The sequence below is a fragment of the Gossypium hirsutum genome, chromosome D05 (assembly GCF_007990345.1).
Source record: "Gossypium hirsutum isolate 1008001.06 chromosome D05, Gossypium_hirsutum_v2.1, whole genome shotgun sequence".
NCBI classification, from domain to species: Eukaryota; Viridiplantae; Streptophyta; class Magnoliopsida; order Malvales; family Malvaceae; genus Gossypium; species Gossypium hirsutum.
Genome location: NC_053441.1, coordinates 39,899,887 through 39,912,020, shown reverse-complemented (window position 1 = coordinate 39,912,020; position 12,134 = coordinate 39,899,887).

The window sequence follows — 12,134 nt, the reverse complement described above, 5'->3', positions numbered from 1 at the left end:
ATTTTTAAGTTTGTGATTATTGAAAAAGCATGGAAATCATGTTATAGCAGAGTTTTCTTAAATGAAGTATTATGTTCTTGATATTAGTGAAGGGAAATAAGAGAAAGTGATGGAAAATATTATAGAGAAAATGAATAAGGAAGTTATAAACTTAGAAATCAACATTTTGCACTAAAACAGTTTTGGACAGCAGCAGTAGGCTAACTTCGAAAAATCACCATAAATTATGGAAATTGAATTGTAGGACGAAAAAAATATGGAATTAAATCTTATTAAGTCTAGTTTCTCATAGAAGAAACGGTGTAAGTAATGAAATTGTAAATCATGAGATATAATAAATTATGTGAGACAAGATCAGAACGAATTCGAGTTACCCTGTTCTGACTTTGGAAAATCATCAAAAATTAGAGAAAAATAATTATGGGCTTAAATTTATATGTTTAAAATCCTGAATGGGTCTATTTTCAAGATAAACAAACGAAAACATCATAAAAATCCTGTACGAGGAGATAATTAATTTTTAGTGAAGAAAATATGTGAGTCTAGTTTCAAATAAAATTAACGGATCTCAATTCGGAGTTACATAGCTCAAGATATAAGTAATTTTGTGATAATGACTCAGGTGGACAGCTTTGAATGAACAAATAAATAGTGAAATTATAGATAATGTTACATATAAGCATGTCATATACATTAAGGATGTGGAATGGACAGCAACAGGAGGAAAATATATGATTATTCAACTAGCATGAGTTTTCATTAAAAATGGCTAATTTGCATGTTTTAGGTTCAGGGACTAAATTGAATAAAAGTAATATTTTAAGGGTAAATTTGTAAAAATGTCAAAAAGTGATCAAATTGCGTGAAATGAATTGTTTTATTATTTAAATTAATAAATTGAATGAAATATTAATTTATATCAAGATTGAATGGAAATTCGAAGGAAAATAGAAAATTACCAAAATATCCCTAAATTTTGGTATTTCTGCAATTTAGCCTAGTAAGTTTGTGTAACTTGAATTATATTCTTAGATGATTGAAATATATATATTGGATTGAGAAATTGATTTGAATTGTGAACATGAGAAATTGTGAATTGAATGAAATGGAAATGAAGCTTTGAATTACATGAGTAAATATCGAGTCTCATAGGCCCTATTTGTTATGAATATAATATTTCGAGGATATGCTGTAAAGAATTACAAAAACACATTAATAATTTAAAAGTTTTAATTCGGATGAAATTTTGTAACTTGGTTTAATACGTATGCAAATGTATGTCTTCTAGTAATGCCTTGTACCCTATTCTAGCGTCGAATACGGGTAAGGGATGTTACAATGTGACATCACCAGATTCGGTCATAACGTTTAGACTGGGTTTGGGGTGTTACAGTACGAAACACAGTATACAAATTAGAGTAATAGAGAGAATTTTGTAACAATCATAAAACCGGAATAGAGCAAATCAGAGTATTACAGAGATTTTCATAACGATCATATAAACAGAATGGAGAATGCATGACTATGCTAATGCGGTATTTTTTCAGAAAATCAAAAGTAGATTTTTTTAGCAAGCATCCTACCCAACTCCGTTATACACCAAAATAGATTTCCCCAGAACTCATCCAACCAAATCACACCAACAAATAATTATGGATAGTGCCACCAAAATTGCAGTTAAAACTGTCAGATCAGATGTATGTAGTCAAGCCACTATGTTACAGCCGAGATACTAGAACAGATGTATGTGGTCGAGTCACCATAGTTGCAGACAAGCTAATAGACGGAATTGTGGGTAAACCACCAGATATTACAAATCATTAAACTATCAAAAACTTCCTCCTTAAACATTATCCCAAACCCCATGGAATGTGTCATGGCATGCATATACAGAATCAGAATTATAAGCATGTATGACATGCAGTCACACAATAACAAAAACAAAAGGTATGGGAATCCACGCTTTGTAGAATAGATTTATCAAATCTCAACGAATCATATCAGATTTTCCATGAAGTCACATACATGGTTATATATCGAAATCAATATCAAACAAACCAACATATTCGGATATCACATGTTCTCATTTGACAAAGTAACACAGAAACTTACCATCAAAATTAACAAAACATAGATCTAACCTGAATAAATCACATGCCTTAAACACATCCCTAACAAAATCACATTATATACTAACAAATCATACTTAGCTTATATCCTATCAGACATAAGTACAAATACATATTATACACTAAAAGATCACCAAATATCAAGATTTATAGCTCAATCCAAATCATACGAACCCTACGGAAGGCTTGCGTTCGATCCAAACGATGTTTACGACCTTAGGGAAAATTTTGAAATTTTGGCCCACATGCCTGTGTGGCTTCACACGGTCTACATGGCTAGCCCGTGTGGCCTACACAGCTTTGTGGCTCACATCAGTGCCTCACACGGCCTGGCACACAACTATGTGGCTCAAGTCAGTGTCTCACACAGTCGTGTTGCTCAATACAGTGTCACACACGGCCTATCACATGGCCGTGTGTCACACACGACCTGGCACACGGCCGTGTGGCAGCGACAACCCCATTTTTTACTTTCGTCGTTCACTGGTTTCTCAGGTTTTCATTACACAGTTGATACGATTTCGATATAAAATCAACAATGATGATCCCAGAACCTAAAAACGACATTCAAACGTCCAATTAGACGATTTATTCTCAACCAAATCGTTAAACTAACATCCAAAACTGGAATTACATCGAAGAACTTTGACACAAAATCTCAAACGAAAACTTACACTTACTTTCAAGAAATAGCAACAAACCAACTCAATTCGCTGAAGAATCGTTGAAGTAATCGTTCTTCACCTAATAGGAAAATCAATAATCAAAACCACTTAATGTTTAACCTAAAAAAGGGTATGTCATGAAACCAAAATAAACCCAAACTCATTAACCAAAAAAAACCCAAATCACTTACCCGATAGCTCATCAACTAAGCAAAAAAGAGGAGTTGATAAATAATACACCACCACATCACAAAACCAAAAGAAAGGAAAATATCAATTGAGAAGAAGAAAAGCAAAAAAGAAAAGGCAGAACGGAAGAGACGAGAAAAAAAATTGGGAAACATGGGAGTTTTTGAAGAATAAATAAAAATATATAATATAATTAAAAAAACTAATTTACAAAACATTTTCTTATTACTTTCGCAGAGCCTCGAACATAAGACCAAAGGGTAAACTAAAACCTTACCACTGAACCACTAGGCTAGTCATTAACATTAGTTGATTGAAAACATTATTTATGCCCTATGATCAAGGTTAGAGGTTAAGACAAAAATAAAAAAAATTCAAAGAAATGATTTGAACAGATGACCTCAAACACACATCTAGAGAACTTAACCATTGAACCAATTTAAATCACTTTGCAAAATTTTCAAAACATTAACTCAAAAATCAAGACGTAACCACTCTTGGTTTCACTAATTCAATTTCTTCTAACCTAGTTTTTGGGATGTTACATTTTTGTTAATCGAAAGACTTGTATAGGTGACCCGGATCAGAATTGGATGTGAGGATCATCGTACGAGACCTCAGAAGTTAGGTGTGTGTTCTTTTACGAAAAAAATTGAGACAAACATCAAAACAGCCTAGTCCACACGAGCGTGTGGCCAGCCAGTGTGGATTGCACGGCCTCATACATAGTCATGTTCCCCCTTAAAACCCTAGGTTTTCGCTTCTCACACGGCTTAGGACCTCCCACACGGCCTGCCACACGATCGTGTCTTCCTTGTAGGTTAAAATTTCAAATTTCACATGACCTCAGAGCTCCCCACATGGTTTGGTCACATGGTTTGTGTCCCCTAGAAATAAGAAATTATAGTTTTAACCTAAAATTTTATGTTTTGATTAGTTTAGTCCCTGAATAGTTTTCAAACTATTTTTAGTGAATTTAAACATGCAATTAGGTCCTTAATGATACGAAGCATGCTAGAATATATGAATGATTGAATCAATACGGTGTTTATTTGCCATTATGAATGTTTGCATGAATTAAGAATAATATATGTTCCTTATATATATATGTTTGAGACCGTATAAGTCGACACACCCTAAATTATTGACTATCTAAATATACGAAAAGCATGAACTTTGTTACTGATTTGCCATGTATTAGAACATTAAATGTTACCATTATGATTGTATGAATTTAGGTAGATTGCATTGGATGGGTTGGGACAATATGATCAGAGGAAGAACAGACAAAATATCTGTATTAACGTTTACTGTATACCTACATCCATAGCAGATTCCAACTGTGACGGTTTTGCTGTGAATTCCACCTGTGACGGTTTTCTGTGCATTCACAACCTTTTAACAACTATCATCTGCAAGTATGTTGTGTTTCAACGGTCATTGGTAGATTTCTCCTGTAATATTTTGCTGTGTACCCACAGCCATAACAGATTCCATCTATGGTGTTTTGCTGTGTGTTCATAGCCATCAGCAGTAAAACTGCAAACTATTGGTGGTTAATCCATAATTTGGAGTGTTAGTGGTTGGAGTTTTGAGGAACTCCCAAAGTGGTGTGTAGTAGTGAAGGTAAGATAAATCCTATTAAAACCGAAATTGTATGGCATATTTGATATCATGTGCCTACATGCCTAAAAGTTATGTTATGAGATTTTTGTGCATATGAATGATTACATATTTATAAATGTGTGTATATCCTATATGATTATTATGGGAAATTTTAAATAATTGATTATTTTGAAATTTGTGATTGTGGTTTCTAATGCTCAACTAGTGGTAGCATTGAAATACCAAATTTTTAATTGAATTATTAACCATGATAATTATGTGCGATGTTATTTAATGTATCATAACAATTGTTTGTATTGGTTTTATTGCAAATGAACTTACGTTGAGCGTCATAGTTCACCCCCTTTAAATTCCATCTTTTCAGATAATCTTCAAGGTTAGGACGCGAGCACAACATCCGAAGGGACTCGACTTAATTTCACTTTTCTTAATATTTTAAATTTTTATTATTATTCCTTATATCCTTTAAAAGATTGTGTTATTTATTTATGAACCGTGGCATGAGACTTAGGGTTTTTGTTTTGAATTCTTATTTTGCATGACATTCACTTATAAATTTCAATTAGATTACTAGACAATTATCATCTAATGAACCCCGGTTTTACTAAAAACAAAAATAATTATCATCTTTTTCGCTGTTAAGTAAAAATTAAAACTTAAGGGTTAATAAATTAAGCACTTAAGTTTTCTAAACAAATCAAACAAATGTTTTAAAATGGACCATTTTCAAAAACTCCAATAACTTTTTGGGCCGCTTTAATGATTAATATAAACTTTCGAATTCGAGTCTAACGTTTAAGCCAGATTGAGAAGCTTATATGTATTTGCATGCAAATTTATTATAAAAATATTTAAAATATTTATAAACCGTAAACAACACATAAAACGTTTTAATACCAAGATAAAAAGAATATACAAAAGTCTTGTCAACGTCTGATGTTGGAATTCCAATTTCCAAGTCATGGAGTGATTTACCCGTCAGTTCATTCCAAAAAAGAGTTCTCCATGTACCATTTTTCAACATTCAACACTTTTCCCTGCTTTCAAAAAAGAAATTTACGACGATTGTCCAATGCTGACTTCCTAGGATTCTTCCTTGGAATTTGTGGTAGACCCTCTACAGTAACCTTTGTTATTTTAAATTATATGAAATGTGTTCGAATTTAATTTTAGACTGTATGTAAATCATATAAAATGAAATAAATTAATTTGAGTTTAAATAATTTGATTTTATTTTAAGTTCAACTCAAGTTTTTATAATAATACGTACGTTTAATATTTAATTAAATTTTTAATATTATATTTTTAATTAAAACAATTATCTTTAGCATAATATTTTTATTTGAATTATTAAATATAATTCAAATATATTAACTTATCAATTCAAATATTATTATATAAATTTTTTAAATCATAATTAAAATATTTTTAATATATTCAACATACAATTTTATTTTCTTTTATGTGATTAATTAAAGCAACACTATCAAAATAATAACTGATTAGCATAATTGGCTCTAATATTAATTAAGTGATAATTAAGATGTTTAAAATCTTATTAAGTAATAACTCTATTTTATATCAATAAAATTAGCAAACTTCTTTTTTACCTCAAAAGTTTTTAACTAATAAGCTTCAATCACAATTATAATTATCACTTCTTTTCCCTGTATTTTATATTTAGAGTTCCTTTCAGTAATAACTTTATTTTAAAATTAATACAAATTTTTTTACTAAAAATTGCAAATTAAATTATAATTATCTAATTACCCCAACTTCTATTTTATTTTAATTTTTTTAGTTTTAAATATGAATTTAATAATATGATCAAAAATAAAAAATATTATTTTCAATTTAAAAGTTTCCCAAACTTATACTTTGTAGACTTATACTTTTATATATATTATAAATAAATAGATTATAGATATTTGGCGGAATTCAGATCGAGTTTTAAACAGTAAAATTTTAGTAGAGGTTGAATTAAACTAAATTAGAGCTCTTATATATATATATATATATATATATATATTCTTTCATTTCTTACTAGAAAAAAATCGAATAGGAAAAGCAAAATAAAAGTATTGAAATTCTAACCTCAGATATTTCTGATGTAAAACTATCCAATGGCAAGCTATCCTTGTAGCCATGTAGACTCTACTTATACGGGCGACACCTTAGGGAAAGGTTATGGATTTGAAAGGATCCAATTAACTCAAATCCATGTTTGATAAATGTTTTAAAAAATCCATGTTTAATACTATACATATTTTTGTTTATACTTAATTGCAAAATATATAAATCTTAGGCTAAATAAGGTAAATATATCGTTTTTTAATTACCCTTTTAGGCTTTTTTTTAATTAAGGAAATAGGTTATTTTTTGAGAGTGTATGAAAATGTGTCCAGCTGAATGCGTTTTTCTCCAACAGTCATTTCCCAACAACTTTTTGAATGTCAGTAATTGTAAATTTTTTTAAAGGCCCCAACGGCAATTTTTTTCTGATAAATATCAGGTCATTTTTCATTCTTTTCACTCGAATTCAACTCTCAATTTTTTCTAAACTCTCAACTCTCTCAATTCTCTTAATTTTCTCAAGTTTTGTTCTAAATTTTTTGATACGCTTGTTTAGAAATATTATAGTTTTATTTAATTATTTTGTATATTATTCAATTCAATTAAATTTTCACAAATGACAAACTCTCTGATTCGTTTCGACGACAAACACATTTCCACCGTTCAAACTATAATGGTAACATGAAATTTTGAATTTTGTTATTTTCAATGAAGTTAAATTTAAATTTTTTTATTTTTTAAATATTTTAAATTAATTTATTTTGTTGATATAAATAGGCGGATGATCATATTTTGGAGAGGTTCATACATAACTTGTCAAAGAGACTAGATACGAAAATTCGTGGTTACTTGCAAGATGCAGGATTCTTGCATGTGTCTCATATGCTATGGGGATGCAAACCCGATCCTACACTCATTAGTGTGTTGGTGGAAAGATGGAGACCTGAGACACGCACTTTCTATCTTCTATGTGGCGAGTGTACAATCACACTCGAGGACGTAGCTTTACAACTCGGTTTACAAGTGGATGTGGTAGTTGTCACAGGGTTAGTGGTCGTTCCTGGTAAAGAGGATCTTTACGAGACATTTTTGGGGAAGGTGCCTAACAAGTTTCAAGGTGGCCGGATAGATATGAAGTGGTTGGAAATCAATTTCAAATATCTTCCTCTGAATGTGTCGGACGTCGTCAAAGAACAATACGCCTGAGCATTCATCCTGAGGTTAATTAAAGGCATTCTAATGCCCAATAAATTTTGAAATTTTGTTCACGTAAGGTGGCTACTACACCTGGTAGGCTTCAAAGAATGCGGACGATTGAGTTGGGGGTCAGCCATGTTGGCCACATTGTATTGGGAGTTGTGTCTGGTGACGGAATCAAATAAGATGTCAATTAATGGTTGTTTGCTCCTGCTGCAGTCATGGGCAAAGTGGCGGCTACCATTTCTACATCCCTGAGTGAACGACCCCATATGCGTTCCCATTGGGGACAAGGTTAAAGTCATTTGATAATAAAAATGTAGTTTGTATAGTAAATGATGTTTATTTATTATATGTTTGAACTAACACATCGCTTGAATAGGTGGAATCATGGGTCGAGTTATGTGGGACTACCAGAGCAACTCAAAGATATCTGGCTGTTGTTAGATTAACGCTTGGAAGCCGAGGTTAGTTACTTATTTTTTTCAAACCTATAATCATTACGTAATGATTTGTAAAATAAAATTTTGTACATAAAAAAAAATTACAATTGTACACTGCAGTTTTATTGAATGTCATATGCCAAGCTGGATATCATAGAATGTGTCCTGTCAAAATTTTTGGCCATTCTAAGTATGTGGGACACGAAGGTGCTGTTGATAGTTTACGCGATGGTGGAAATGCACGAATCAGATTGAATGATGCATCAGTTTGGGTGAAGGCAACAAATTTTGCCACCACCTCGAGACATGGAAACACTGTACAAGTTGGATTTGCGAGGGAAGACCGACGAGAATTGGTAAGATTACCATAAGGAGTTCATCGACATTTGAGATCGTAGAATAAAATTTTTATCCATCGATGAACCCTTTTTCTCATCAGACAAGGCGACTTGTTTGGAGTACATGCCCTGGTTTAGAGTTGTCAGCAAGCCATATTTGTTATTGGTGGAGGAGAGGAGTAGTAAAATTCGTTAGAAGAGGACAGGATGAGCACCCCAACAGTGTAGGTCTGGACAAGGTGTCGCGGCAAGTTCGTCACCGGCTCCGACCCAACAAGCGCCACCAATGTCTACGCCACAGCCCGGTCAGTTCACTCCACTTATTCCTGTTCATTTCACTAGCCTTGTGTTTTTTCACAAACACCACACTATGGACCACCGTAGCACCCTGCTTCTAGCCCTCTTGCATGTACTTTTTTGGGGCATCTCTGTCCCCAGCATTCTATGGCCCCATGTCGACGTAGATGCCATCGCAAATGTTGAGTCAGATGCTAACGTTGTACCATTATCGATGGCGACACTGGTGTCGACATCGATTCTAATATTAATGCCTAGGTTAATGCTGACGTATCTGAGTTTTTTTGACATCGTACAGTTATTCACCGATAGTGTCACAAACACCCCCTGCGTCATTGTTTTATCGAGGTGGGTCATTAGCGCAACCATAACATTTTCGCTTAAGCAGTGCTATGATATGACCACCTCCGGCTCGAGCTTTCCTTTCACATCAAATAACTCATAATTAAAGGGGTCAATCGATGCCAGAAATCTACATTTCAAGCTTGAAATTATTCCTCGGCCCGAACCGTCGACTTTTCTCCTAATTCTAGTCTTTAGCTCACACAATTGAATGGTACGATTGAAAGCCAATTCCATGGATTGGGTTCTTGCAAATATGACCCCGACTTTCGTATTACAAATTTAACCATCGTAGTAAATGATGTATTTCACTCGTCGACTTATTTCAATTTAAAATAAATTGGATATTTAGAACAAAAAAAAATCTTCAGACAATTATCCACAGAAATGCAGACGACTCTTGAAACTCAACACTTTGATGTTTGATATGAATTTGCTAGTACCTAAGTTCAGAATATTTCAGTACTTTAATAGCAAAATAGAACAAGGAGAGAGGGAATGTATGCTTCAAAATTCGTTTCTGAAAACGCACTTTCATCGAATAATGATAATGAAACGCTCTTCGATGCTTGAAAATGCGTTTCAAAGATCAAATAATTTCATCAAATGCATGCTTCAGAGGGCATTCATTGCCTCAAAACGTGTTTCAAAATTTACCCGAGGATGCTGGGGTCAGATATTTTTTTTGTAGACTTTATGAAAATTTTAGTTAAAACTTGTCCAGATGAGCGAGCTTCCCTGTTGACATGGCAGGAAAGAGCACCTAGCCTTGGGAAAATGCATCCAGCAGGGAAGCTTGCCCATCTGGACGAGTTTTCGCTAATAATTTCATAAAGTCTGCAAAAAAAGTCCTTGACCTAGGAGTTTTTTTTATATTTGAAGCACATTTTGAAGATATTCGATTAAAATGTTGGTCCTACAACGTGATTTCGATCATTAGGATTTTTTCCATTACAATCTCACACTTCTCCTACGCCTATAAAAGGGGGTTCCCCTTTCATGCTCTATCATCCTTAAAACATCGTCTTTCCCGATCTCCATCCCTCCACTTTACAATATTTCTCTCTCCATTTTCTTCCTCGCTTTAATATTACAAATTTTCGTCGCTAATAAAATTTTTGGTTCGAGGTATTCTTGAGTCATCGGTGATGCGATATCACTCTGAGACGCACATATTTCATATATCATGATGAGATAAGACCATTACCTCAGAAACCTATCTTGTGGAAGTTAGGTTCCGAGGTGATTTTGCTTTATATGGTCATGGGTGAAAGTCTACGTAAAGGTCTCGGTTGATAGTTGCTATGAGGTCATGGATCAAAATATAATGGGGGAGCTAGTTAACTGTCATTATACGGTAATGAGATCAAAATTTTAAATACCTCCAGATGTTTCCTTATAAATATCTTATAGAAGTTTGAGGGCATAATCACAGAGAAAAAATGTAGGGCTTCCCGCTATAATCATCGTAATTTTTTTATCCATTTCCACGCATTTTGTATCTTTAACCTTCCTACTTATTTGAAGGCTGACATTACCATGGATGCAGAAGGGCTCTCAAGTAGGCAATGATTGTGATGTTGGAGTAAAGGTGATGCTCCTTCCAGGGCGACAATGGTTGTTATTATTAAACAACTCATTATAACTACAACTACTACCGCGCCAACATCCACACTCCGCTTGAGAGCCCACTTGTGTCCACCTCGGTGTCAACCTTCAGATAAGAATGAAAGGTTAAAGGTACTGGTTGCCCAAAAATAGGGAAAAAAATTACATTGATTACACTAGAAATCTCTCCGTTTTTCCTATGATTATGGCCTTAATTTTATGTATGATATATATAAGGCATCATTTGCGGGTATCCAAAAAGCTTGAACTCGTGAACGCATAACGACCATCATTTGGCCCTCAATTATACTCGAACTCGTGACCGTATCACAACCGCCGACTAAGACCTTCACTTAGATTTCGATCCGTAACCGTATCAAGCACTGTCACCTTGAAACTTGACTTCCACAGGATGGGTTTCTAAGGTAATGGTCTTATCTCGGCATGACATATGAAATGTATGTGTTCTGAGACACGTTATCGCATCCCCGACTCCTCAATTCTACCTATAAACTTTTGAAGTTTTATTTCTAAACCCTAACCCTAATTCCTAAAATGCCTTAACACTAACCCTAACAAAATTAATAAAACCCTAACCCTATCAAAATTAAAAAAATCAAGGAGAGAAAGTGTGAAAGCGCGTCCAACTGGGCATGCTTTCCTACCACCTATGTAGAAAGTGCACCTAGTTGAATGCACTTTCACCCACTCTCTCCAAACTTGACCTATTTCCCTAATTTTAAAAAATGACCTAAAAGGCCAAATAAAAAAATTTGACATATACCTCTAATTTTGCCTAAATCTTATTATAAAAATAATTTATTTTAATTTCTAATATTATTTTAAATAATGAATTGGGTTTGGACCTCGCAACGCTCAACCTGACCTGGGAAAGGAAATAATTGTAGTTGGATGACAAGATGTTTCAAAAATCACTTAATAGACCCTAATTTCAATGCTTTGTTAATTTATCAACCATGTAAACTAGGAACATGAGATTGAGATTGTTGTTTCACATGCTAATTAATTAAATACTTAATCATTTTAAATATCGAAAATTTTAGTATTAAAATAAAAATAATTAATAAAATGTTTTTCCATAACTTTGTTATTTTATGATGTTAGATAACCATTACTTTAAATACAATAGTTTAACATTAGAAAAAAATTAAAAGCTATAGAGTTTTTCATTGAAGTACTTAATTTTTTTTGTCATAAATGATGTTT